This window comes from Etheostoma spectabile, chromosome 15 (assembly GCF_008692095.1).
Source record: "Etheostoma spectabile isolate EspeVRDwgs_2016 chromosome 15, UIUC_Espe_1.0, whole genome shotgun sequence".
Lineage (NCBI taxonomy): Eukaryota > Metazoa > Chordata > Actinopteri > Perciformes > Percidae > Etheostoma > Etheostoma spectabile.
In genome coordinates, this window is record NC_045747.1 from 20,879,789 (window position 1) to 20,885,242 (window position 5,454).

Sequence of the window (5,454 nt, forward strand, 5' to 3'; positions counted from 1 at the left end):
CTCATTTATAGGAAATTATACCTAATGTTTGACTCAGAAAAGCAGAAATTAGGAATTATTTGACTAAAATTGAAGGAAGTATTTTGATGGTATTCAACTTTTAATCCATTCTATTTCAAAAACAACTTCAATTTTTTTCCAAATGCTATAAAGTGAATAAGACACCCAAATTAATGAAATAGAGATTTGTATTGCCAAAGAGCTTTGTGTGTAAATAATCATGTTATTTTGAGTAATTACATAGTAATTAAAAGAACATTAATATAGGAAAACGGGTCAATTTGACCCGAGGACAACATGAGGGTTATATGATTTAAAAACCAGAGCTGCATATAATTTATTATAAAATAGCATAGTCTTTCACGACATAAATATTCTTCATTATTTTAAAACCCTGAAAATCTCAGATTCCCAGAATCCTGCAGAGTTAGAAGAGAATTTAAGATGCATAACAGGATCTAAATCCCATTATTTAACCCCTAACTTCACCAACAACTCCACCATGTTTTCTCTGAACAGGCTCAGTGTAGAGGAAGCTCTGGAAGCTGCCTCGCTCCATCCTGCCAACCTCCTGGGTGCAGCCACAAAGGGAACCCTGGACTACGGATCAGACGCAGGTCGATTTACTGCATAAAAAATCCCCATCTCTGCTGTGTGTAGGCAAAAACACTTCGTTTTACCCTGACTGTGTTTTCAGACCTCGTTTTGCTCGATGATGCCCTCAACGTCAAAGCCACCTTCATTTTTGGAGAGGAAGTGTGGAGAAAAGAACCATAGAATAAGAAGAAGCCTGCAGATGGAAACCGGCCCAGCGGGACCCGACGTGCCTTTACGGGACGCTGTTATGCCCAGAACCACAAATCTGTTGAATGTTTTAGTTCAGTAACACAATGCTTTGCATTTAGAACATGTCAGTAGCTCAAACAAGGTTCAGATGTCCTAAAAAGGCCACCGTACAGAGCAAACCTTTTAGATATAGATACAAACTTTCCTCAAGACCTCTAATCTAAGAATAGCAAAGTTGTTCATCCAGAAATATTGTTTATAGGGAGTGTAAATGTGTGTTACAGCCCCCACAAACTGCTACAGTTGTTTTTGGCTGACTTTGCTTTTCTTTACCACATGAAATTTTTTATTTAAGCATCTTCAATTCAACTATCGCAATTGAACTCTGTCCAATTCATTGTACTTTTATCTGAATGTAAGTAGATTTGAGTTGATTTCTGCATATTCAGGTTTTTTTTTAAAATTATGAACTTATTGCAATAAAAGTATGCTCCCAGATGCTTTACTGTTTATTTTCACACTTTACTCAGATGTGACTAAAGGGAACATGTTGGTATTAAACTACATAAATCAACTTTCACTGAATTACTGTTATTTCTGCTTCTTAACAATAACATTTACTGTTTTTATTTCATCTGTTGTTTGTGGATTTCTTGTGTGCGTGTTCTGTAGTAGAGTTTTTGCATGATTTACAGTTCATGTATACTATGATCATATGTAATCACTCTTGTGTGGAACTGCTGCACGCTGATAGTCGTCTAAAACATGACAAGAAACCACAACTAGACATAGCTTTTTGTAAGGCATCCACTGGTAAAAACTGATTTTCTTTATTATTATGCAACAGCTTAATATGAGTAATGAGTACAATATTTTTGCTTTAAAATTGCATATATGAAAATGACAGTACTAGTACCTCAAGGTTGCACTTAGACACGTAGTTCAATGAATGCAATTGCCACAAAATCGAGCCAAATAGACACTTTGACAAAGTATTTTATAAGGTCATTAAAAATGTTACAACTAAATCTGAAAAGTGACTTGTTATAGCTGTCCAAGAAACGTATTGCAGTAAAAATACAATATTTCCTCTGAAATTTGGTCCAGTAAGAATTTAACACAGCATAAAATGGAAATAAAACAAGCACTCTAACATTGTATATGACTGTAGTTGAACGAGAGTAAAAGCACCGTTACTTTTCACCAAAGAAAATAATCCTTTTCAGATCGCTGATCTGGATTCTCAATCCCATCACATACCATCAGGTTGATCATGTGCGTCCAGTCTTAAACTCCATTCAGGGCAGCTAATAGTCTAGTTGAAAAGGCTCCTGGCCCAGACGGTGTTCACCATCCTGCCTGAAAATCTGTGCAGACCAGCTGGCCCCCATCTTCACTCAGTTCTTCAACAGATCTCTGGAGCTATCTGAAGTTCCATCCTGCTTCAAACGCTCCACAATCATCCCAGTCCCAAAACCCTCCATCTCTGGACTAAATGACTACAGGCCTGTCGCCCTGAGATCTTTAGTCATGAAGTCCTTTGAAAGTCTGGTGTTGGCCCACTAAGGACATCACATTCCTCTTACTGGACCCCTGCAGTTTGCCTACAGGGCTAACAGGTCTGGGGATGATGCAGTCATTGGGACTGCATTACATCCTGCACACCTCGACTCTCCAGAGGCTCATGCAAGGATCCTGTTTGTGCAGCTCGGCGTTCAACCCCATCATCCGGGACATCCCAGCACCACACTCTCCCAGCTCACTGTGCCAGCCTCCACCTGTCAGTGGGTCACAACTTCCTGACTGACAGGAGGCAGCAGTGAGGCTGGGGAACATCAGGTGTGTGCTCTCCCCACTGCTCTTCTCTCCTCTCTACACCAATACGCACCGCAGGAGACCCATCTGTTAAACTCCTGAAGTTTGCTGACGACACAACGGTCATCGGCCCATCCGGGACTGATGAGTCGGCCTACAAAAGAGTGGATCAGCTGGCTCTCTGGTGCAGTCAGAACAACCTTCAGCTTAACACGCTCAAAACTGTGGAGATATCGTGGACTTCAGGAAGCCCCCCCACTCTTCCTTCCATCACCATACTCAACACCTGTGTCTGCTGTGGACTTTCGGGATCCACATATCCCAGGACCTGAAGTGGGAGCCCAACAACCACCATCATCATTTACCCCCCATGTAACTTTTGCTAGGCAACAGCAGACCACTCCAAATTATGTGAGGTTGTTTATGTGACACATTAACACACAAATAACACACATGATGACAGGACGACCCTTTGTAGTTAGGGGGTGATACACAAAATATCAGGGAAAACAGCCTGATATTTTGAGTACCTCCATATGTACTGATATGGTAGACAGTGAAAGATTTGTTATTTGAAAACCATTGTCAAACTAAATTAATGAAAACCGAAAGCACTAAGAGGACCAGTCGCCTGATTAATCCACATATTTAACGACGCTATAAACAATTTACACGTCGCCTTATTGTAACAGACAATCCACGTATTTATGCAGAACTGAGACCCATGTTACTATGGAAAACCCTGCCGAGACTTTCACGTCGCTATTTGTTCCATTTAAGAGGTAATCAAAGTGCAGGATTCAAACAATCTCGAAGGGCGCAGAAACTCCGCTCTGTGTGCATGCGCGCTCCCGCTGCCAGGGTATACAAATCCTGGCGGATAAGTACATTTGGCACGCCAGCGGGACGGAGAGAGACTCGCTGAGAACTGCTGAGGATTTTCTTCTTCCGTGAGGGAGCAGTGTGGCCGTAGACTGAGAGGCAGGAGGCGGGGATTGAACCGAGGAATAATATCCAGAACTTTACTGTACGGTGGATAAATAGAATCCTCGCGATAGCAATAAAAAATCCTGAGTGTGTTATGGAAAAAAGACAATATTGAAATGAAGTAAGTTCTGGATTGGCTCATATCACCTTGAGAAGCTTCTCTCAGCCGTGCGTAAAAGTACCCGCTGCTGTGTTACACAGCATGACTCAGCAGTAGAGGACAGCTCCCCAGTTCTTTCATTCATGTGGTTTTTAACTAAAAGTTTGTTTTCTGTTAGTTGTGAAGTATTGTATCTTTTTTGATCTCGTTTACCATACTTGTGAATTCAAATATTATAAACCCATGATCTATAAACAATAAATGATCTATGTTAAATATTGTGTATGGCTGCATCTCTCCGTGTGTTTTCATGATCATGTGCATGTATTGAGGTCACTATGGCCCATAAATATCTGCTTCTAACCAGGTAGTTAAGTTTAAATAACATATTCATTCATGGTATTTTCATATTGTCATTGTGCCGAAGTTTTCGATAGAAAATAAAAGCATGACAACAACTCAACAGAGCTTCATGTGAGAAGGGTAACGAAGGATTTTGTTGAAGGTTAACATCATTTGTTACCCACAAATACAAAAGCCACATATGTCACAAAAATCACAAGGGAGCCAGTCAGACTACTACAAATCTTTTCTTTTGACATTTTTTTTATTGACACTCATTTCATACTTTTGTCATATAACATTTCACATCAAAGTTACCTTTTAAAATACAACAGTCAATAAATCATCCATAAAACGTCTAAAACAATTGTTTTAAAAATGCATTACAGATAACATTGCCATAATTAAAAGGTATAAAAGGTTTTCAATTTCAATAGTTGTCCATGTTAAATGTCCTCAAAGAGAGTGCATATGTTTCTGAATAAAAAAGTAAATGAACATCTTTTTCCCAGTCCACTGCAGAGTGTAGTGAGGCCCTACCACCCACACATGTCCATGTGACCCAAATCCAGGGGAATAAGTCACCAGCTGCAATTCTTTTTTTTGATAAGATTTTTATTGACACTACTTTCATACTTTTGTCATATACCTTTCACATCAAATTTACCTTTTAAAATACAACAATTCATAAACATCCTAAAACGTCTAAAACATTGTTTTAAAAATGCATTACAGATAACATTGCCGTAAATTAAAAGGTATGACAGGTTTTCAATTTCAATGAGTGTCCATGTTAAATGTCCTCAGCAGGGAGTGCATGTATTCTGAATAAAAAGTAAATGACCAATCTTTTTTTCCAGTCCACTGCAGGAGTGGAGTGAGTCCCTACCAGTCACACATGTCACATGTGACACAAATCACAGAGGGCAAGTCTGAACTGCCGCGATTATCCAAGTTCAAACTGCTGGAGGCGATGACAGGTTAGAGATAGCCCGTCTGGCTTGTCTTTTATAGTAGAAGTGGAAGGAGTTAGGAAGTTTTGATTGCGTAAAGGTCCGCCCCGTACGGGCCCACCGGATGTGACAGACGGTTTGGAAACAGACGAGATCCGTGGTCAACCCTCATCAGAGCTTCATGTTGAGAGCAAGTCCCTCCCAGACCAGCCGCGCGGCACACCTCGCTGTGTTCACTCTCTACTCTTCTCCTCTGGTGGTGAATATCAGCATGAGCAGTCTAGTGACGTATATCACAGCGAGCCTGTCTCTGGCCCTTGAAATGGTAAGAACCAGCCCGTCAGATTCCTCGTGGCGCAGCTGTACATCCAGCTGGGAGATGAAGTCCCTGAGAGACATCAGCGTCTGCGCAGTGTGGCCGGGTGATCATTCTGAGGACTCCTTCCATCTGAGTTAGATCTGACTTTAACA

General features: G+C 40.7%; 1 pseudogene; it reads left to right on the forward strand.

Moving 5' to 3' along the window:
- The first annotated feature begins 502 nt into the window (after window positions 1-502).
- LOC116703249 (N-acetylglucosamine-6-phosphate deacetylase-like) overlaps window positions 503-5,454 on the forward strand; it is an 11,331-nt pseudogene continuing 6,379 nt past the window's right edge.